We start from the raw sequence: 23,541 nt of genomic DNA on the forward strand, positions 1-23,541 counted from the left end.
GTGATTTCTTTTTTCTTTTTGAAACCTAGTTTTATGTAAAGGAAACATTTCAGTGGTGGTATTAGTTAAATCTAGCTTTGAAATGCTGACCTTTTAGGAAATAGTGTTTTGCTACCAATTGTTATAAGCCAGTAGTGATAACAGTCGTGATAATTTTTTCCCCCTGTAAAATATAAATCTTTGGTTTGTTTAAACATCATGTTATTAGAACAGAGTAAGCTCCCTCTGTGGCAGATTATAGTACCTTCTTTCTTTGGGGAAAAAGAAACAAACACAAACAATACAAAGAAACAACCCAAGGTTTATTTCTTTGTTATCTTTCTTGGCTAACATGTAAGGACCTTGGGTCCTGCTACTGCTGCACTTCAGAGGGCAGCTGAACAGATAATTTATGCATGTTATATGCTTCTAAGTTCTCAGCAGTCTGAGACAACATAAGGACTTCATCCTGAAAAGTAAAAACCATTCCAAGCTTACTCCAAGAAAGCACTTGCCATAATCTTTACAGTTAAGGCCATGAATGGAGCCCTGTACTTAATGTTAGGTAAGGCAGTTCAGAGAATTGCAAGACTTAAGTATTTAATCCAAAGCATGATTGCTGTGGTGTTAACTAACAAACTGTCCTCCCAGTGCTACATTCTCACAAATGTTCTTGTATTGTTTGGAGTTGTTTTCTATATAAAGCTTTTTGCATATTTACTTTTTATTTAAAATATTTTTCAGGAGTTATTGATATCAGGGGAAATGCCATTTTTTTAGCAAATGACAATAAAAAAGAATATTTACTATAATAGTTAATGTGGTTAGTTCTGGTTTGCATACCTTCAGTGCAGGCAGTGTATGTTGTGGGAAGGTTGCTGGCAATAGAATCAGTCTTTCTAAAATGTGTTATTTTCTACCGTTCACCTCTCTATTTAATTTTTATTGTAGAACTGCTTCTACTTTTTTCATGTTCATTCTGATAACTGATATGGTCTCCAAGAAAATCTCGTTGTGGAGGAAGACAGCTTTGTTTTCATCCCTCTTTAGCAGATCCTGACAGCTCTGCCTGTGAATCCAGTGCCCTTTCCAGAATGCTTGCATAAGATTATTCTGGAGAATTCCTACACTATCCTGCTATCACATACCTAAAGTTAGCAATTTTTTCTCCTTTCTCACCCAGGAATGTGTTTAGATTTTCTGTATTTTTACAGACATAACATCCATCATAATTTCTTGCAAGTTTAGTTGAAGTTTAAGGCAATATCTGGACACTTGTAGTGTCCCTGTAAGTTGTAACCCGAACCAAAAAGGCAGAATGCCTGATGCTACCCACTTAAATACACCTGGCTTACTGAATGACCTTGAATAGGTAATTTTATGTCTCTCTTCATCCTGAGATCTATAAACTTCCGATAATAAAACATATATCCACCTTTGCAAAAGCTCTTTGAAATCCATGAGTAAAAGGTATCCCATAAGGTCAAAATATGAATTATTTATTGCTACATGACATGCACAGCATGCAGACTGTAAGGTTATGGATATCTTGTCTGTTCCTTTTTCCCCTGAGAATAAAAGTCATACCTTCATAGCTCTACCTAAAAAAGTGTTCATTGTATGAAACATAATATAGTTTTATGTGCATGAGTGTGTGATAATACTGAAACATTGGTTTCAACTGTTAATACCCAGCTTTGTCTGAGAGGTGCAAATGTAGTTTTCAAAATAATAAACATTAAAAATAAATTAATAGGAGACAAAAAAGAATAGTCATAGGTGAGGCAAATATTGGTGAGGCAAATATTAGGTTTTGGAGTAAGCAAATTAGAGTTTCATGGCATCAAAATAATGGTAAAGTTACTGCAGTGTAAGAAATTACTGCTAGTGCTTGTAGCCATTTGTTTACTAATTGACATACCAGCAGTGTGCTTTAAAATAAACTGATTTTTCTTTTAGTTCTTTTCTTTTCTTCTTTCCTAGGATTTGTTGTAGGTCCTACTTGTCATCAAAAGAGTTGTATTCTCTGCTTACTGTTTACTTTATATATTTTATTAATTTGGGCATGTGTTATATGTGTGTGTATGCAGAGCTTATCTTGAATATGTATATATAGGTAGAGATACAAAGTATGCAGAAAGCAAGAATGGGCTTGTTGCAAGAACAGGCCTTTACACTTCAATGTGAACATCCTCAACTGCACTTGGATATCAATAGGCAGCTAGCACAGGTTTTGTAGAACTGCTGTGCATGTTCCTGCTGACATATGCTACTTTAATAATTTGGTTTCTCTGTAACAGTTTTGGCCTCTGAAAGAGTGTAAGGAATGGTCTTCAGTGGAGCACACTTAAATTACCTAGAAGTGAGATCTGTGACATTAGCATAAATCTCAAGTGCTTGGCCTTTAATTCAAGTCCAGATATTAGGTCAGATTTGTATCCAGCAAAATCCAAAAGAGTTTTTAACTCTTTAGGATAGGCACAGACTTTCCAATACTGACAGCAGAGGCAGGAGGGTTCTTGCACCAGTTTTAAAACTTCTCTTTGAGATTACAGACTCCTGGATACGTTTGGTTCTCTACTGCACTTTTGGATAAAGGACAGTTCTACAGCTGAAGTCGTGTCCAGTTGGAAGGATTGGGAAGATGTTACTAGGAATCAGGTTGTGATGGTGAAAGGAAGCAGTGCTATCCCCAAGGAGGAGCTTTTTCAGAAAATTGTTGATAAAAAAAATTCTGCATATCAGTACATTTCCTTTAGAAGGCTGTACTTTTAGACCTTAGTAAAGTGCCTGGTTAAAAGGAGCCATCTGCTTGGAAGTATTTCCCTTTATGTTGCCTTCCTTATTGGTTCTCTTCCATTATACTTCAGGCATTGTTTTGCATGGTCTTTGTATTTATTGATACTTTCATCTAGCCCTCCTCACAGCTGTAGAATCTGATATCTTGGCTAGTCTGGTTTTTCTTATCTACCCACCACTCTGACTCTTAAGAATACTGAGGTACAAGAGGCTATGTATTTATAAAATTAATTAATCTAATTTACATATAGCACAGATATTGAGTGAGTGTGATGTATTAGAAGTTGCGGGAATACTGAATCATTGAAGCTTCCTATGAACCTCAACTCTAAAGGGGAACTTTGTCACTTTTTTCTCCTTATCCATCTCAGTAATCTCCATTGCAAATACAAATGTTAGTGTCAGTGTTATGTACAGGATACTCAGCTCAATATTTAGTTTACTGTTTTTTCCCATTGTATTATGAAATATTTCAAGTCATAAAATTATATTGAAACCACAGGATTTTGTTTTTTAAAAACCACACTTTTGTGGAGAAGAACAGCATTGCAGACAGGAGCTGTATTCTCATATTACCTGGTTTTCTAAAGTTGAGGTATTTTAATTGGCCCTGTTACTTAATTTCCAACACATCATTCATTGCTTCCACTGGGGGCTCTCTCTGTCTCTCTCAGGTGTTCTCACATGTGCCCCTCAGTGCCTGCTGTATGTGCATTTATGTAGTACTGACAGCCAGTGTCTTCAGAATTGCATGAAATCCAAAGTCTCCAATCAGCAGGTAATTTAAGAAATTGCATCTCTTGGCTGATAGGGACATGGATTAGCCTTTTTTATTGGTTCTCAACATTGTTTGTAAAATTTATTTTATTCTAGATATCTTTTCCTCTTGATCTGGAAGGGCTTACATTTCTGGATGGTCATCATTGTGCATTGCACCTCCTCCCATGTAAAATTTAAGTAAAAAATGTGGGATTTTTTTTTTCCAAAAGCCTTTCAAGGGAAAACAATCCTTCAGTGCCCCCCCTAATACCTTAACTTTTTTGAGCAGTAACATCAGCAAGCAAATGCAGTGTCAAACATGCTTATCAAGAGAATAACAAAGCTCCCTTTAGTGTTAATTCATGGTCTCAGTTCACTTAAATTTCATTGTATCCACTCCTGGCAGGCTCCCTTCTGGGAGTAGGGTGATTGTCCCTGAACCTTGGCTCTGCTGAGTTAAGTTAGAAGCATTTTCAAAAACATGAGTGGTTATCAGAGTGTCTGTGTAGCTATTCCTAAACAATAGTATCCAAACCCCACAACTCCCATAGCATCATGGAATCACAGAATAGTTTTGGTTGAAAGTGACTTTACAGATCATCCTGTTTCAACTCCACTTCATGGACAGGGAAGCCTTCCACTAGACCAGGTTGCTCAAAGCTCCATCCAACCTGTCCTTGGTCACTTCCAGGGATGGGGCATCCACAGCCTCTCTGAGCAGTCTGTTCCAGCATCTTGCCACTCTCACAGTAAAGGATTTCTTCCCAATATCTAATCTGAATTTACCCTCTTTCAGGTTAAAGCCATTTCCTCTTGTAAGAGGGCTGTTGCTACATGCCCTTGTACAGAATCCATCCACAAGTTTCCCGTAAGTCCCCTTTAGGTACTGGAGGGTTCTGTAAGGCTTCCTGGGGACTTCTCAGGCTGAACAACCCCACCTCTCTGTGCCTTTATAGGAGAAGTGCTCCAGCCTTCTGATCATCTTTTTGGCCCTCCTCTAGGCTCACTCCATCAGATCCACGTTGTTCCTATGTTGGAGGCCACAGAGCTCGATGCAGGACTCCAGGTGGGGTGTTAAAAGAGCAGAGTAGGAGGAAAGAATCAGCTCCCTTGACCTGCTGGTCACATATGCAATAAAGAGAAAATCAGCCTTTCCATGTTGAGGACTCTACATGGCTTTATCATTCAAAATTAGCACTGCAGTGTCATCTGCAAAGCAGTTGATAAAAAATGCACATCACAAAACGAAGTCAAAAGATGTTCTTGAAATATGAATTAGCAAGTAAAGCTGATTTGCCTTTGGACAATGATAGTGGCCATGTACTTGGAGTTTAAGGCAGCCCTGTTGGGGCATCCTGCTTCTCAGGTGGAGGTGTAATTTGGAAACAGCACATCAGTTCTCTCACAGTTGCTTTGACTGGGTTGTGGTTGGATTGTGATTGCATTTCTGACTTCTGAAGGCAAAATATGACTTTATGTCTAGATTATTTCAAACCATCTCTGTCTTTGCCATACTGCTGTTAAAACTGCCAGCAAAATGTTTTCTTTGAGCTCTTTTTGTCTTGATATATTACATGCCCTGCTTATTTTCTCTCTAGTCTTGAGGAATAAATTGCACAGTAGAAAGGATAGTTAATTTAAACTTGGCCGATTTCTTCTCAAAAGGGTATTTGCTTCACTCAAGACAAAAGGCTTAAACAATATTATATATTATTACATTATTATCTTGGAGCTTAGAAAATGTAGGTTCTTAAGAACCTGGGACTGGCAATTTGTAAAAATCTAAATTACTCATAAGTTGCATATTAGGTTATTTGCTAATGATTTTAAGAAATAGTCCTGTGAACTGTCAAGTACTGCTTTTTCAAGATGAGTCATGACAGCCATGTGTTTGAAAGATAAAGATGGGAATCTCTTTGCCAAAAGGAAAGCAATGAAATAGCCATGCCAAACTTGACTTTTCTCCTCATTTACAGACCTTGTATCTTCTTGTGCTTCAATACAACATGCTCTAATGCAGTCTTTGAGAAAATTGAATACACTGCCCGTATTGTTGATATTTTCATGAAAGTATTACTTTTGAGATTGCTTTTGTGGAAAATTTACTGTGTATAAACATGGTGTGGGTCGCTAATTTTACATTGAGGGCAGATCTGTCAGGCCTCCTGTTTGCAGTTGATTAGAAGTTGTAATTTGTCTGCCATCTATTTTCAAATATTGTGTTTGACTTTTTCATACCGATGTACAATATAACATAAATGTGTGTAGGAGTCCTCAGGAGGGGACATGATTTGCTATATATTTGAAATATTGCAGGTTAAAATGATCAAACAGTATTCTGCTTCTGATCTTTTCCCTTCAGTCTTACATATGAACTGACTTTGCAGTTGATTTTAGGAGAAACCTAGTGCAAAGTAAAGTTGTAAACAGATTCCTGTTTTGGAATTCAGTGTGTTGAACTTTATAAGAGTTAGCAGTAGGCCCAAGTTCTGACATGTTTCCTCTTATCATAGACTTAAATATTCAGTGCTAACCACGCTGGAGGTTAGTTGAGATTGTGCTGCTCAGAATTAAGTCTCTGTAAGAATTGTCTTGTTTCAACTGTAAATATTTACCTGCATACCTATATTTTATTGCTTCTTTACTTAAATGAAATGAGTATTGTCTTACATGCTTGAAAGATGTCATTTGTTATTATTGCTGCTTATAGCAAACCTGCACTTTTGTGTGAAAAGTGAGCAAGTCTGGTTTCTGTTGAACACATAACTGTCATTATGTTAAATATTCCTTAATGTCCTGCATTCAGTCATTGCTGTTGGATTGTCACAAAGGTTGTGGGGTTTTTTTCCTCTTCTATTCTCAAAACTGGGATTTGTAGTTTTTGAATTGACACAGTGCTAAAGTTAAATTTTGTCACACCTACATCATTATAAAAATCAGCATAGATCGATTGTCCTGAAGTTGATATTTATTTAATAGCCGAGTATTTAATTATTTTATTGTAAATTAATTTCAGTTGCTCCTGCTTTTCCTTTCACTTTTTGTTTGATAGGCTGCAGTCTGTGGCTTTTTGGTTTTCTCATCAAATAGTGCCAGTTCTTGTAGTTCTCAGGAGTATTTGTGCTTGGGCTCAGTTAAGTTTCATGGTTCTGTCTAATGCTGATGGAAATTACTGCTTGAAATCTATTAATAGAAAACCTACCTTTCTTCAGCATCTCTTCTGTACCTTGTCTCATCCACCGATATTTTGGATGTTTAATAATACCAAAATTTGGAGCATGACTGTTTTTCTGTGTACCACATGCTGAGTGGTTAAGGCAAGGGGTCAGTCATCAGTGTTTGCTGATCATTGTCGCCATTCACCACTCAGCATCACAAAGTGCTGCTTCAGGTGCTTGTTAGAATTGATGAGAGTGGATGATGCAATGTTAAATTAGCTTGTTATTTCTTCTCAAATTTGTAAAAAGCAGCTGTCCCTGTGTTCAAATTTCTCCCAAGTGACACTAGTTGTAATCAGTAGCATCTCCTTTCTTCATTGAGGTCACTTGGAAGGATGTGAAAGCCCTGAATTTCAGGATGTGCAAGATTTGTGCATCTCTGTGTATTTCCTGCTTGCTTCTTGTGGGAACTGGCTTTTCAAATGCAAGGCAATGTCTGCAAGCCACTAGCAGTTAGAAGACTGCTGAACGTTCATGAGACATGAGATTTTTGTGACTTCCTGGGAAATGTTAGTCTTCTCTTAAAAAGGAGATCTAGGTGCAGAGACCTAAGTGTTCATCACCAGGTATGGCAGGCAGAATAATTTGCTGTATCCCGATCTAAAAGTTAGAGGTCCCACTTGCATTAAACACAGCGGCAAGCTTCTGTTTCAAGGGAAACACAGGCAATGTATCAAATCCTGCTGAGTTCACACACTGTTGCTGTTGTGGCCCGCTGGAGTGTTAGACTGTTCTGCCCTGCCTGGATATCAGAAACCTTGAAATTTCACCAAATGGTTTTATCTTTAATCCTCTACCTTGATTGAGTCATATGATGTCATTTAGAAATATTTTATTTGTAGATAAGACCACATGAAAGAAAACCTACCCTATCCTTGGATTAATTAGTATGTTTTGTTTTGCTCTTAATAGTAAACATTTTGTTGTCTGACTTTTATCTAGTTAAAACTTTTGTCTAATTCAAATCTCAGCCATTGAATCTTGCCAGCAGTCAGTCTGCAGATTTTGGGAACCTTTTACTATTAAAAGTCCTTAGAAGTTCTTCTCTTTTGAGATGAGGTGAAATAAAGAGTTTGAGGTGATTTTAAAAATATGTCCACTGGAAGGTACTTTCTGTAGAGTGTAAAATAATTTCTTTATAAAAAATCCCAGACTCTTCATAACTTAGCTACATTCTGTTAAAATGCATGGTAGCATTAGATGTTAATACATTTATGTAAATAGTGTGTTAATACAACATTGTTTTCTATGCTGTGTTATTTCCATTCTGGTTCTGCTTTTCTTTGCTTGCTAAACTTCCTTTGCTGAGTTCCTCTCATGTACCCTCAGCAAGGATAGAAGCAACTCATGGTCTTGAACTTTTCTCTATGTGGGTTGAGGCCCATTTCCACCAGAGAGCACCTCTCTGTGTATAACCCATAGAGAGCACTGGCAAGCACTCTGCTTCAGAGGCTCTAAGCAGGGGGGAACATCCTTTTTGAGTCTCCAGGAGGAGAAAGAACTGAGCCAGGAGCTGACAATTTCCAGATTGCACTGAAAGAACCCCTTTTCCTTCACTTGTATTCCTTCTTAATTAAAGGCAAAGGATTGAAGCAGTGGAGATTTAAAAAAAAATGAAAAAGAAAAAAGAAAAAAAGAAATTCTTATCAGCTATTACTCAAAAATTTCAGTTAACCATAGTCATCAAACTTGTCTTAAAAAGAACACAATTGTCAGTGGACATGCCCATACAGAACTTAATTGCTATATATGGCACACACCTCAGTACTGAATTCTCCAGTTAGATTTTGCAGATACTTGCACATGGAATGCTCTGAGTGGATGTTTATGTAAGGTACGAGAGCCTTGATGAGCTGTCTTCAAGAAGCATTGGCATTTTATGAAATGAAGAGAGAAGTCAACAGTAATATCTAAGAGGCTGAGAGGGGAGGGAGTGTCTTTTCATTGCCCTCGTATGGACAGAAATCAAAAGGTCCTTAGTACTGTAGATGCATGTACTGCTAATACAGAGACTGACAGTGAGCAATGATAAATGCTGCAAATTCCAGTGATACGATTTCTGTGCCCTTCGAGAGGAGATAAGAAGGTCAGAAAAACTAGATTTATCTCCAGTATTCTATTGAGTTTTCATCAGCTGGTAAAAGGAGGAATCCTAGTTTTCAATTAGAAGTTTTCAGTTAGGAGTTCCTAAACTGATAAAATGTCAATGTCGTTGATATTTAAGTCAACAGGTTTTCAGCTTTGCTTGGAAAACCAATGTTTTTGTGTAATGTTCAGTTAGAGGAGTTTGAAAAAAATACCTAATATTTGAAAACAGTATGTTTGTGTCTACATTTATTGAAATGTAACACATGTAAATCACTATACTGTTTTAGTTCTTTATCTGAGCAGTAAGTAATATATCCTTATAGTGTATCATAGCAGTCAGTCCTGATAGTTTCTGGTTGTTCTCTATGCTGGTGCAGTGCCCTTCCAGTCTTTCTCACAAGGAGTGAGACTTAATGCTGCGCAGTCAGCTTTCCTAAAAGTCAGTGGCCTTGTGCCTTGAACAAAGCCTGGCGGGTCAGCTTTGCAAACTCTTACAAACAGTTTGAAATGTCTTGCTATTTTACAAATGAGGGCTGTTACTATAGCTGTCAATTTGGCTACCTCCTTGGCTACTCCAAACTTACAGGGTTGAAAGGATTGTGGGGGTGGAATTGGATCCTCCTGCATATGGTATAGAGAGTGAGAGAAAGGACAAAAAAGTTACGTTGTGGAATTAAGAAGACTGAAAAGGTGTTTCGAGATGGCTTTACCAGTCCTTGTCTCAGTTGTGGGTATGTTAGAAGGGCAAAGAACACTAGATTGTTGTGGTATGTCCTGTCTGCCTGACTCACTCTTTCTTAAGGGAAAAAAAAAAAGGAAGACAAATAAAACAAACTTTAAAAAACTGTGAAATGCATGCAGTGGGAGCAGTGTTCTGTTTATCAGTTTCAATTATTTGAGCATAAATTGTAAATGTTTTAGTGAAGCTGCATTTACATCGTGTCTACTGCAAAGTCACCTGCAGCTGGGCAAAGAAAATGAAGTATTAATGAAATATATTTCTTAGAGAAAACTTAGGTGAACCTCTTCTGCTGTGTAAGGTCTGTGTCTTATCCTAACACGAAAAAGTCTCTAATGCTAATACTAGTTTTGAATATCACCAGATTGGGTGTGTGATTCCTGTGAAACTACTTAAATGGTAAAAACAACTTTGTCATTTCACTGGAAGCATGTATTCACTGCCCGATAAAGCCAAAGAGCATTTCCTTCTTGCTGTTGCATGTTCCCTTATTTCCATTCAGAAAAGTGTTTTCTGTCAGGAGTATTTTTTCACTCATTTCTCCTTTCTGTTTTTGTCTAGAATTAGTCTGTACACTGCAGTAGAATGTTCCCACTTCTCTATTAGTTTTATCTGTATACTGTTCTTCACTAAGCAATTTTTTTTAACAACATCTGAGTGCTTTCACTGCTTTTTCAGCCTTCAACTCCTATTTTATTGCTACAATGACACTTTTCTGTTACCTGCTTTTTACTTACACATAACTCTTTCTTTAATGTTGTGATTATTGTGTTTGTGCTCACCATATTATTTTGACTTTAAATTTCTCATTTTATGATTCCTGTAAATATTACTGAGACAGTTCTAGCTATGGTAGCTGACTGGGATTCTCCCACTTTTTATGTTTTCCTTAGATCTGTACTTCACAAGTGAAGTGTTTTTTGTGTGTGCATTCTTGTGAAAGCTTGTTTTCCTTCTGGTGATTGTCTGTTAATATATTTTCTTGAATATCAGAGATGTTCTCCCTAATCTTCAGGTTTTGTCCCATTAGTATCATTTTCCAATTTGACCAGTATGCTTTATGCATCTTCTTTAGATAAGGAATTCATATGGAAAATGCAAATGAGATAAAATTAGGTTTGCAAAGCGGTTCCTGTTCTATTGGGGTAACAGTTGTATATAACTCCAAATAATGGTAATTTTGCTTACCTTATGCAGTGTAGTTCTTTGAGAAGGAGGACATACTGCGAAAGGCCTGGGAAAAATAAAACCACTCAATTTACTGTGAATATGTTTTTCTACTGAATGTGTTCTCCTTATGGAACCAGATTATTTCTTCCTGGACTGAGGATCTTTCTCACAGATTCCCTATAGCATGGAAAAGAGAAGAGTACAAAATAGGATTCACACTGTTCCAGAAGGGGCCTCGTTCCCATTTAATTTTCAGCTGCTCTGCTGCAGAAAGGTTGGGTCTGAGCTCATAATGTTGATCATAGTGTTGGAGCAGGTTTCCCCAGAGCCTTGGGCAGGGCTGCTTTCCTGGGCAGAGCTGTCCTTAGGGAGAGGGATAAACAGAATGGGTGACGGGGCAGCATTGGCAAAAATTGTATGTACAGGACAGCCACTATTTCTTCACAATTTCCATTTTATTTTCCTGGGAGTACAGCCACAGTCTCTAAAACTGTTTTCCAGTTTCCTGGAGAAACCATAAGTTAATGATCAATGCTGTCTTTAAGGAGAATGAAGTGGTGTAATGGCGTAAGATGGAAATAGAAGGAATTACAAGGACGGACCCACAAGAATCATCAAGTCCAACTCCTGGCCCTGCACAGAACCTTCCCTAAGTCACACCCTGTGCCCTAGAGCATTTTCCAAACACCCCTATAACTCTGTCAGGCTCAGTGCTGTGACCACTTCATTGAGGAGCCTGTGACCAACCACCCTTGGGGGGATAACCTTTTTTTTCTAATATTTACCCTAAAGCAAAAGGAGATAATTCTGTTTCTTGATCATATAGGAAAAGGGCAGGTCCAAAGCTGCAGAAGTGGTTCTGTGGGCTTGACAATTATTTTACAGTGCTTCATCCACAGCTTTCTGAAATAGTTTGCAAATCCCAACAATGAAATGTCTGGGTAAGGCTATGCTGGTCTGTGCCCAGCTGCACTGCCCAGTGCTGTCAGAGGAGGACAGAGCTGGAGGCAGTAAATTGGGGATGTTTGTGGTGTGTGCAGGGGTAATAGGGAAATGGTGCTAATGCAGAAGAGGAAAGGCTTGTTCTGTAGTCTGTGAACTAGTTCAGTGAAGGCAGAACAGAGCATTATCCTTGTCTGTGTACTTTGCCTTTTACAAGCAGGAAAACTTCTTAATAGCAAGGTGCAAACCTGCCTGGGGTTTGGCATTCAGGAGGGACCTCTGAAGCTAAAGCTTAGGTAGATTTCCCCACTCGACAATGTGTTTAAAAAAATGCTCAAGATATTTGTCATGATACTGAGTTAAAGCAAGACAAATTATGTCACTTAATATATAGAAGCATTGACACTGGAGTTGGTAGTGTGGATCATTTGTTATTTGTGCTTTTTTACATTTACAGGAGAGTTGGGTGCTGGGGGGATTTGAACCATAGGTTGTTGCTGAGAGAAGAGTATTTATAGCAACAGAACTAAAATTACAGGCAAAAAATTAAAGTACTCTTGGGGGAAAAGAATAATTCTAGCATGCCAGATACTCAGTATTAAGCATGCTTAATTTTCAGTTTAGTCTCATATGACATGTTTATGACCAATGTGTATGCCCCAACAAAGGCACTGTTTAAAAATATATTCGCTAATTAGTTTTGTTGCAAGAAGTAGAGAGAGCCCTTATATTCCTCTTCCGCATCGACAGCACAATTTGCTCTTCGATAGAGGAAGATGCAGAATGATTTCAAGTGTGCCAGGTTTGGGTTTCTCCGGGAGTCGTACACTTGAAATCAGCAGAAGGGAGGGAGGGGAGTTACTCTGTTATCATCAAGCTCTGCTAATGTAGCCCGGGTGCCACGTGACTGCAGAAAAGGCTATTATCTCAATGAAAAGGAAACTGCTTTTTAGAGCAGCAACAGAACAGAAGCAGGAGGAATTTTCGAGTACTCCACCATGCTGGATTGTCAAAGGGGGATCTCTCTGATCAGCAGTTAGGGAAGGATTAGCGTGGCCAGTTTGTCAGCTGTCATTAGAAGCAGATGACAGAGATGATAAGCTGCTGTGTGCGCACGTCCTCACTCAGCATGTGCTTTGGTTTACATCAAGACATAACACACGTTTGGGATAATGGAGAGCTGATATTTTTAAAGCTGCAAATTTACTGGTAATCGTCTGGGGATTTTTTTCTTTTTCTTCTTTTTTTTTTTTTTTTTTCTTTTTTTTTTTTTTTCCCCTCCTGTTTTTAATAAAAAACCAGTGTGATGAGTAGGGGATTTATCTACATCTTGATCTGAAGACGGAGGAAAACTAATAAGATCTGCCTTCATCTGCAAGGGCTGGAAGATGACAAGGTGTGTTTCTGAAGTGCTGTGACTTCATTGTTAGTGCTTTCTCTTTGCACGTATGTGTGCTCCTGTGTGCATCAGAGGTGTCTGGATGTTGGGGGTGCAGGGGGGCTAGGGGCTCTTGGTTTGGGGGAGTGGGAGGAACAGCTAATTTCTGTTTGAGAAAGAGAGTTTAAAGATAATGTTTCTAAATAACAATTGCAAAGAAATAATTTAAATTTGAGTCTGCAGTTTCTGCTGTTCCCCTCCCCCGTTTTAAAGGCTACAGGTGTACTTGTGGTTGCCTGTGACAGTTTTATGGGTTTATGAGGCTAAATATATCTTAGTGCACAGGAAATATTTTTCTAAGCAAGTTTTCTGGCATCTAGAATAATACACAAACCCATCTATATTTTCCCACTGTCAAGAGGAGGTGGAGCCTGTCTTTTTTCATTGCAGTAATTACTATTCAATATTCAGTAATTTATATGCACATGAAAAAAGTACAAAGTATGTCAGAGTGAGACATTTTTGCAATAAAGCTTTCTCTTTCTGACCAAGAGCTTGAGTAGACAAAACACACTGAAATATTGGTAGTTGTTATATAACTTTCTCTGTTCTCTAATCTTAATAGTTTTCTTTACAAGTACATGCTCGTGTAAACAGAATGACATTCAGTTAATCTTCAGACCTCGTATTTATCTCATGGTTATGCATGATGATGTCATTAAATATCTCAGCAGTATTTACCTTTCTTTTAACCTTGGGAGAACTGCATTTAATATTGCAGATTAATTAACTAATAATATCCCTCTCAAAAAAGTTATTGGTAGTTACTTGTAGTAAAGTGAAGTCAGTATGCTGTCTCCCCTCCTTGGGAAGTTATTGCAGGCTTGTTGACTTTATTTTCCTTTCGTACACAGCATTAAGCAAGCCCAGCGTTTCTCCTTAAATCACAGCAGTAATACTAATCCTGGACCACAAAAAAAGAAGCTAAAATTTAGTGTTTGAATTTGTGTGGCATGCTGGTAGTCATTTCTTTAAAAATTTGCCTCCAAAGTTAAGGGCAGGATTGAGAGGATGCATATGATCAGTCATTACTGCAGTGCTCTGGCAGTTTGCTAAAAGTCTGTTTTCCCAGATTGATACTGAAATAGTGGTGGTGACTATCATGCTTAGAATCGGTTTAATAATTAACTAAATACATACAGGAAATGCCTTCGTTTATTTTATTTAGAACTTTGAAAAACTCATGCTACTTTGAGATAGGAGGGAGAAAGGAAAATATTATTGTTTTTCAAATTAATGTAGTTGGTGTTTGAAGAGACTTTATTTCACGCTGTGAGGGCAGAGCCAGAAACGTAAACAAGTTTGTGCTATTTATTTGCTTGTTCTCTTTTGTCTCGGTTTGATTATTTTAATTGCAGCGTAGTAACATTTTGGTCCAGAGGCCTGGGGCAGGCGGTGCCGTTGAGGGGAGGCTTGAGAGCTTGTCACGTTCACGACACCAAATGTCGAAGCCACAAGAACAATGAAACTTCCTCCTGCTTCTTGTGTTTTCTTCCTTTATTTCATTACAGAAGATCTAACAAGATAGTGGGGGCTGAGTAGTGCTTTCTGATATGTTGGCACCTCTGTTTTGTAGAAAAATAAATTTTTGCTGCTTTTACAGTCATTTTGATTTCCCTGATGCCTTTTAGGATGTATTAAGGGGGGGAAATTGGAACGAAATCAACCTTTTGTGTAGACTGTGTTCTTCAGGTGGCTCTGTGTTCTCTCAAAACTCAAGTTGGGATGTTTTCTTTCATAAGCAGTTTCTTACATAATTATTGTATCTAGCATATATAAAACTATTGTTTACAAGAGTAATTGTGTTTACCCACTTTTCAAAATTGTGTATACTTCTGTAGTCAACAGGGTTACACTGGTAATGTTCAAAATGTGTGGCTCTCTTTTTTTCCTTTTCCCCATTTTGTTGTCATCTCTGTAAGGGAAATTTCTTGTGCAAGGAAGGAGGAAAGGTGACTGCATTGCAAAATATACCAATATTGTAAGAAAAAAAACCCTCCTTGGGAAGTGTGAACTAGAAGTATACTTTGAAATGTTTTTTTTTCCCCCCACTCCAGAGTTCTTAGAACAATTTTTAATAATAAGTGTCATTGGGAAGTCAACTGTCTGCTTAGATTTTATAATGGCATTTTATTTATTTATTTAGGCTGGTCATAGAAAAGAATGAGGGAACGTGTGAAAACAACCTTGATTCTCAGAATCTGCTTTATTAAATATAAGCTTGATTCTCAGAATCTACTTTATTAAGAATAAGTTTGTTAGAACATTAATACATAATAGTCCCATAATTGTAATCAGAAAGCTGAGTTAAGGACTGAGGACTGGATCTACAAGCCAAGCTGTTGGAGCTGAGTAAATGAGAAGGGTGTTTGTAAGTTGATAATCGCTGTACTTGTGAGGAAATCCTGATGGAGTCATTTTACTGCCTGCATTCCTCCTTAGCTTCTCTTGCTGCTTACGTTGGCAGGCCTAGAAGGATGCCTGAATTGGACTAAAAATTATGATTAGCAAGTAAATCTTTGGTCTCTGGAGGTGAGGTGTAAGGTGTGAAGGCCTTACACCTGCTTGGTTGATCCCTGCGTGGTTGCCCTGATAGCTGAAGGTGCCCAGTGGGGCCTGGGGAGGGCTGGCTGGGTGATGAGGATACAGAGCATAGGGATCAGTCCAGGAATTGGACAAAAATTGTGAATGAAGACTCAACCCAAAAGTTTATGATAAATGCATTGAATTTGCAGTGTGTTTTGTACCTGAATATCCTCTTTGCTGCTTCCATTTAATTTTCTCCTGTGCACGCTGTCCCTAAACAAACTTCATCAGGATGCTGTACTGCTGTGATTTTCCATTCCTGATAGCATAGGCTGTTGTGATTGAGCAACACCAGATTCTCATGAAGAAACTTCTGTTAGAACTGCTTGGAATAAAATTATTTTTGGTCCTTTTCCTGAAGTTTTGCCAGGTATTCAGTCCAAGTAGTTATAAATGTGTGTTATTTTTTGCTTTGAGGCTGTGTATTGCAGACTTCTGGTCAGCTCCTTCTATGAATGTAGTGGGTGTTCCTCTCTTTAGTGATTATATTCCATTACAATCCAAAATTAAAAATGCTTGGATTAGACATTGATTCTTTCTTAGCAATTGCGATTCTTTACCAGAAACTGTTTCATTATTAACAAAAATGAATTCCACTTTATTTTTACAAAGAGAATAAAATGTTTCATAATTAGCATTCAGCTTTAATAGTAACCTTGTTTTCTTTGGGCCACAGGATACAAGCATAGCCTTTTCAGGCCCATGGAGTGATTTATGACCTACAAAAGAGAGAAATTACACTTTGATATCTTCTTATAGTAGACTAGGAGGAGAATCGAAGCTTCAGTGAAGTCAGTGATAAAATTCTGATTTATTTCAGTTGAGTCATAACATCACCATAGAACTGTTCCATTTTTTTTACAGTGCCATTCCTGCTTTGAGGGGCTTATAGAGAGCTGTTGTAAAGCTTGTAGGGTGTTGCCTGTAAGCATTGTGGAGGCCAAAGGTATATATGGATTTAAGATGGAATTAGGCATCACTGAAGATGGGTTCAGAAGGAGGAGGAGGCACAGCTACACTGCAGCTAAGCTTTGTCAGAGACAGAGAGCAGATACAGGGGGAAGGATCATCTACAGCTGCCTTGTACCTTCTTCCAAGATACCTGCAGTTAGCTTCCATGACAAACTAGTCACAAACTAAAAGTTTCCTTTGGTTGACTCATATAGCCATTTCTATGAATATTTTATTTGGTCACAGCTTGGATTCATATATATGTGTGTGTGTCTATATACATATAGACACACATGACTGATGTTCCTCAGATTTTATTTTTTGGCATTTGACTAAGTAAAGCAACAACATTTTTTATGAGTTTAATACTTTTAAGTGCTTTAAAATGACAATTAAACTTTCATCTTCTTTGGTTACTGCTGGTTGCAGTTTTTTGCTCAAGCAAATAAAACAAAGACAGACATGAAATTTGAAGTTATTAGTAATTGTTGTTCATGTTCACAGACCAGTTTTTGAACTCATGGTTGTATTAAAAACATCAAGTTAATCATACTTTGTAAGTGTTAGCAAGACACTCATATGTGACTGATATAATTTGGTGGCTTTAATTTTTGAGCTTAGTAACAATGTGTGTAGTTAGCATTCACAATAGCTTTGCCAAAAATGTGATTCCATCTAGCATATATTTAAGTACAAAACTGTAATTCTGCATGTTGGGAGGTGATGCAAATACAATCTTTCATGCATATAGCTGTATTCTCTCAAAAAGCACATATTAAATTGGTTGCTTCTCCAACTCTATTAAGAAAAAAGCTTTTTCTACTTCCCAATTCTTACGCTGCTGCTCCAGTGTAAATGGATGACACTGGCATGAGTACCAGTATCAGCAGGAAGCACCTGCTGGGAAATCTACCTGTTCATACAGATACGGGGTGGGAATAGAGGCCAGGCTCTCCATCTGGTCTCTCCCGTAACATCCGGAACCACATCCTTGCCACTAGGCAGGCACCCTCTGGGACCAGGGTCCAGCAAGCCATCATAGGCTGAGGAGAACTCTGAGTTTTCCAGGACAGGCACTCTAAATGCATTTCAGAGGCTGAGAGGATGGGTAAACTGGGCACTGTACTGAACAGGATAATTTGGCATACAATTTAAAGAAGTGGTGCAGCATTCTGAACTTTTGGGGGCGCAGAGGACATCAAAGTGAAGTCCAGTTTACCTCACAGACAGCTGTTAAAGTTACTGTGGCCATTTGTGGAGCTGGGTACTACCATTTGTTTAACTTGAATATAAGTATGTTTGACTTCAGACTGTTGTTAACTTGCAACCTTCAGGAAGAAAGCAGCTTGAATTCTTGATTCTTAATTTGAAAATTTATTATTATACACTGTTAAATGAAATGTATGCTAATAAAAGCATCCAGTATTATAGAAGGAAGTGTGGAGTATGTATCTTGTGCATGTGAGTGCAGTGGATTATTCTTTCACCATGATAACAATATCAAAATGTGTAAAAATATTATAGATAATGTTTAGGTACACTTTCTGCAGCTCAGGGTTTTCATTCAGTACTTTGCATTCTAAATGGTGGCCTGAAATTTCAACATGCTTCCTAGTAATGGGTGGTTAAGTAGCAAAGAATGATAAACCCTCTTGGTGCTGTAGGTATGTGAAAATTGAAAACAAGAGTTCAGTTTTTGATGAGGTGCCAGAGAAGACACGTAGAGTTGTAGTTACTGAAGTGCAACAAAAGTTTCAGTAAGTTTATGTGCTTGCAGTAACTCTGGGGCTGAAGGAACACTATTTTGATGCCCGGGTTAGAGATATGAAAGGTGGCATGTAACATAAGCATCTTGTGCTGAAGCCTGGGTTGCACCTGGGTTTGCAAACATGCTAAGCTGGTCTGAGTGAGGTTAGAGATATGAAAGGTGGCATGCAACATAAGCATCTTGTGCTGAAGCCTGCGTTGCACATCACATTGCACCTGGGTTTGCAAACATGCTAAGCTGGTCTGAGTGACCAGGAGGACCAGCACCCCTCTAGCTGTGTGAAGTCATTGAAACGCAGATTGATAAATGAAGGATACATTGATAAATGAAGGAACTCAAATTCAAGTATGATAGGTTTCATATCTGTGTGTGTAGGTCCTATAAACTATGTGTTACTTACTGTATGCACCTTGTGTGGAAACACACTGTGTTTCTGTTTGGCTTGCCCTCTGCTTTTTACTTTTTACCTATACAGAACCTTGTTTCCTGAGCTTTTCATCAATGCAATATGTTTTATCTACTGCAAACAGACTGGTGCTTGACAGGCAGTTAACTGCAGTGACATCCTAATTTAGGAAAGCCCACATCACAGCGATGTGTAAATGTCTTTGTTTATGTGATTGGTCATATTTTTCTCATTGCTGAGATAGGCATCTTGAAAATCACACCAAACTGTATAAGCTTTATGGTGTTGTAAGTAATGTGTACATTTGTGTCAGTTATGAGATTAGAAAATGTTCATGGATTTGAGTTTTTCCTCGATGTCTTATGCTTGTGAGAGTTGCTCCATTTTCCCCCTCTCTTCAGTCCAATTTTCTCCTTGCTCTTTGGTGGTTTCTGGGGAGGAAGTTGGTGTGAGAATTTAAGTGGACAAATAACAGTTTGGAAAGTGAGATTGGCAGAGAAGATTCAGTAGCAGTCAAAATATGCTTAACTCACTGTTCCAGAAGTATCATCAACTGGAAATGAAAGCTGTTTAAATACAAAGGTTCCCATAATATTATCCTTTTCTGTGCTGTTAGATTTGCTTAATGTATCAGCTATCCTATTCACAAAGTTTTATTTTAAATCACAGTAGATATGAAATAGTAGGCTTCAAAATCAGTCTCATGAATTGTTAATAATTGTGAACTACAAGAGAAAAATCTAAATTAAATAAACAACTTATGTGGGAATTTGGACTGCTTTTCCAGTGAAAATGCTTGCAGGCTTTGTATTTTGCAAGCAAAGTTTAATACTTATTAAGTGCATCATACAAGGCTAAATTGATTTAGAATAACTTTTGTTTTGGTTTGGTTTTGTAACTTAGCTTCCTACCTAATACAAACAAAAGGTTGTAAGAGTGACTGATATATATGTGTATGTATGTATGAATATATTCTGGCCTTGTATTTTGTTGTTTAATTTGATGTTTAAAAGGAAGTTCTAGTGATATTAACCTGCATTTTTTTGTCCTTGAGTATTAAGAATCACAAAGAATTCTTTATAACTGGAGAAATAGAATCTCAGACCTGAAATTACAATGCAGAGTCTTGAAGGTTTTTTTCAGTAGTAACACCTGTCTCCTCTTTGATGATGTTTTGACGCAAACAGATCTTTTACTCTTTAAAAGTAGAAATCAAGCAAACCTGTTGTATATTAAGGAAAAAAAGAAAAAGGTATTTCCTTCTTCTGATATTTTTTCACTGTTGTTTTATTAGAGCCTGGTTTTGCTATTCCTGGGCATATTAGAGGTGCTGACGTAGCCTAATCCATAAGCAGCTGAGTGAGTGGCTCTGTTAAGAGCCTTAGCCTATGGGAATACAGAAGGTAGGAGCCAGCCTACAGAGCTGGGGTCAGTCTGGAGGGGTTTTGGCAAAGTCTCAAGCAGAACTGAGGGTTTCTTAAACCTGTGGGTTTGAGTAGCTGAGAAAAACCTCTTTCTCCATCAAGATGTAGGTGGATTTTACAGAAAGTCGTATTAAATCCCAGTCTGTAACACTGAACATTAATGTTAGCCATTTATTTGATTGTTACAGCATGTGTTAAAGAGCTGCTGCCACCCATTTGCAGCCTAATGTGTTTATTAGACGATCTTCCCAGTGGCATCTTGAAGTGTCTGTCAGGTAAAAAATTCATGAGCATTATTGGCTTTCAGGCTGCAAATGGAATATGTCGTCTTCTTGCTGTCTAATACACCACTCTAAAGCCATTACACAGGAGTGAGGGAAAAGATTGAGGAAGGAGCCTTCAGCTTAAAAATGTGACTAGTAGGTGTTGGAGCCAGTTTTCGGTTTTTATACATGGACTCAGTGGCATTTCCAAGTAAATTATGTTTCTTCTCTTAGTTCTAGTTTGTGGAGTTGAAGAATAGAGTTTGCTAAATATTGCCATAAATCTTGTTTTAATGTTGCCTGTAATAGACTGCCTTTAAAATAGAAAGAATAGAAAAGATAGAAGAGGCTACAGGTGCATGTCAGATTTTAGTACAAATCCTTTAAAGGTGACTAGAGTCTTTCAGCTTGCTGCTATCACTTTCCTTGTAGAAACTCTGTTTTCCCTTTTAGCTTTATACTTTGTGACTGTTGTAGGGTGACAAAGGTTTCAGACTCTTTCACCTATAGTAAATGTGGTAGTGCCGTTTTGAGAAAGAAGCATACCTTTAAAAAAATTACTTTATATTTTTAATCTGAAGTTACCATCACCAACCAAGGTATTGGACATCTTGTTTATTTTGGCAGATTGGCATTGTTTTGTTTGGGGTTCCATGTGTTTAGTGGTGAAGGACAGGAGTATGTAAGTTGGTTGTAGAGCACATGGCTTACTTATACCAGGGATTCAGGAGTATGGTTTAATATATTTTTGACATTTCTTAACGTTCTTTTCTGTCACACTTCTTCTTAGTGGATCTCTTGCTTAAATCTTATTTTACCAGACAGTGCTGTCTTTTTTCCCTTGTTCCTTGTATTTCCCTCGATTTTCACCTCTTGCTTTTTTTATTAATTTTCAAACCCTTATTCACATCTACGTGGATTTGTGGGAGCACCTGTGCCGAGCTCCTCGAGTGCGGTGCGGCACGTGGGGCGGGCAGGCTGCGCTCGCTGCCTGCCGCTCTGCTCCGACAGCTGGAATGTGCTGGGAGTGAAAACCTCCTCCTGAGCTGCTGTGGCTGGCCAAGGAAAGGTTGGCTTTAGGCTCCAGTGGGCCCCCCCTCTCTGATCTAGTATCTTATCCTGCCTCTGACAGCAGTTTCCTTTGGAGGCCTGGGAAAGTGGATAGCAAGGTTTGCCTTCGCTGAATGGGTTGCAGATTGCAGTATGTATCAATATTAAATGTTTTCCAGTTCTGAAATGAAGCCAGTGAAAAAAGAGTTCATAAGCAGGAAAAAATCCGAAGAATCAGAATTTGCATGTGACTTCCAACTTTCCTCTGGCTTCTACCAGAATTAATGTTACACAGAGTGCATTTCTAATTTTGAAACTGAGATAGAAAGCTTTCTAGTCATGGCAACTTCACAGGAAAAAAGGACGAACTTTAATGGCTGTATATTTGAGTAAACAACCACAGAATTATAAGCTGCTTTTTCAAATTAGCTGTTAGAGAAAATGTTTGGCCAAACTTTTCACTGACTTGTATAGTTTTGGTCACTAAACAGTATTTTTCTGTTTGTTACTCGATAAAACACTGGTTTTAGTAAATATCTTCGATATGTATCAGTTGTGTGTTCACTTGTTTCATCTGTTGGTGGGCTGGAGGGGTGGTAGTACAGCACTGCTACCTGATTGTCCACTATATGGTACTTTACCTTTTGTTTGCTACTTTTCACATTGAAATAGCAGCTTTGAAGGTGTAATCCTCATTTATTCTTTAACTGCATTTGTTAGGCTTATAATAAATCTGACAGTTTAACAGGCCTTGTTTGGAAGATGGCCTGCTCTGATAAGAGATAAAATGCACATTATCTTCTTCTGCATTGACTCTGGATGATTAACTGAATGCAGTAGTGCTGAGGATCAGTGTTGGAAGGCTTGCTCTGCATGCCATCTTCCTTCATGACATTTGAGGAGTTGAGGAGATGTAAAAATTCACACAAGTGATTTGTGCTAGATATTTTCCTGTCTCCCACTTCACGGTGCCTCTGCTTTTCTTTCCCATTTGAAAGATGGATGTTTACTATTGCTTTATAATTAGGTTAAGCCTCTCTGTGTACTCCAACTTTAGCAGTTGCTGGTGGAGGATGTAAAGGAGGATGTGCCGTCACGACAAGAGCAGAGACTATTGTTTTATTACTGATAACAACAAAAACAAAACAAACAAACAACAAAAAAAGAAAAAATACAAGAAAAAAAGAATTTAAGCATATTTCAGGCTCTGTTGCTTCAGTCTCCCATATCCAATAGAAACTGGTTAGGTGTCTGTGAATGTAGTTCCTAACATGTACCATCTAAAGTTTTTAAATTTAATTTTTCAATGTTTGTGATATACATTTAACAATTGGAATAATTAGCCAGTGGAGTTTTTTTTCAAGTATTTTACATGCTTTGACCTCTGGTAATGAAATGGAAAGAGAGGGAAAATGCACTTCTGGTCTTAAATATAAATAGGAAAAAAGTATTAAGTTACCTGATACGTCCTGTTGGTACGGGTCATCAGTAGGAGAGTAAAATTAGTTCTTTGGATATTTTTAATAATAATATTCTGATTCTCTAATTATCTCCTTCCTTGTAGGAAAATGCTACAGTGAGTGTGTTTATATTTCCATGGCTTTATTGCTCATTTATGCCCAGTGGAATTAAAGCTTGAGTAGCATCTTAGTCAGCATTAGAAGTTCAGCTCTTACTGTTCTGGTTTTGGTGTTTTGTTGGGGTAGGACACATGGAAAAAAAACATAATGTAAAGTAGAAGAATCTGGTACCACCACTGAAGGCAAAATACCAATTCCACAGTGGGATATTATGTTTGTATTTTGGAGTGCAATACAGCTCTCAAACAACTTACACAATGAAAAAGGGAGTGCCTGGTCTTGCATGACAATTAATTCTGCAAGACATGCATTCAAATTTAACTTTGTAAGACAATTTCTTTTGAAATAAAACTAACTTAGTTCAGTATCCAACATATCATG

The 23,541-nt window shown here is 37.9% G+C and overlaps 1 protein-coding gene across 4 annotated transcripts in view; it reads left to right on the top strand.

Annotated features, from left to right (window-relative positions):
* The window catches only part of NCOA2 (nuclear receptor coactivator 2), a 188,379-nt gene that overhangs the window by 85,317 nt on the left and 79,521 nt on the right, over window positions 1-23,541 (top strand). The window contains exon 1 of one of the 4 annotated variants that reach the window (XM_039702785.1): window positions 13,069-13,090. The exons of the other annotated variants lie outside the window; for them this stretch is intronic. The gene's annotated coding sequence lies outside the window, so the exon portion shown is untranslated. Of the gene's footprint in view, window positions 1-13,068; window positions 13,091-23,541 lie in introns of those variants that run through there. 4 annotated transcript variants of the gene reach the window in all.

This window comes from Passer montanus, unplaced genomic scaffold (assembly GCF_014805655.1).
Source record: "Passer montanus isolate IOZ18808 unplaced genomic scaffold, ASM1480565v1 scaffold16, whole genome shotgun sequence".
In the NCBI taxonomy this organism is placed as follows: Eukaryota; Metazoa; Chordata; class Aves; order Passeriformes; family Passeridae; genus Passer; species Passer montanus.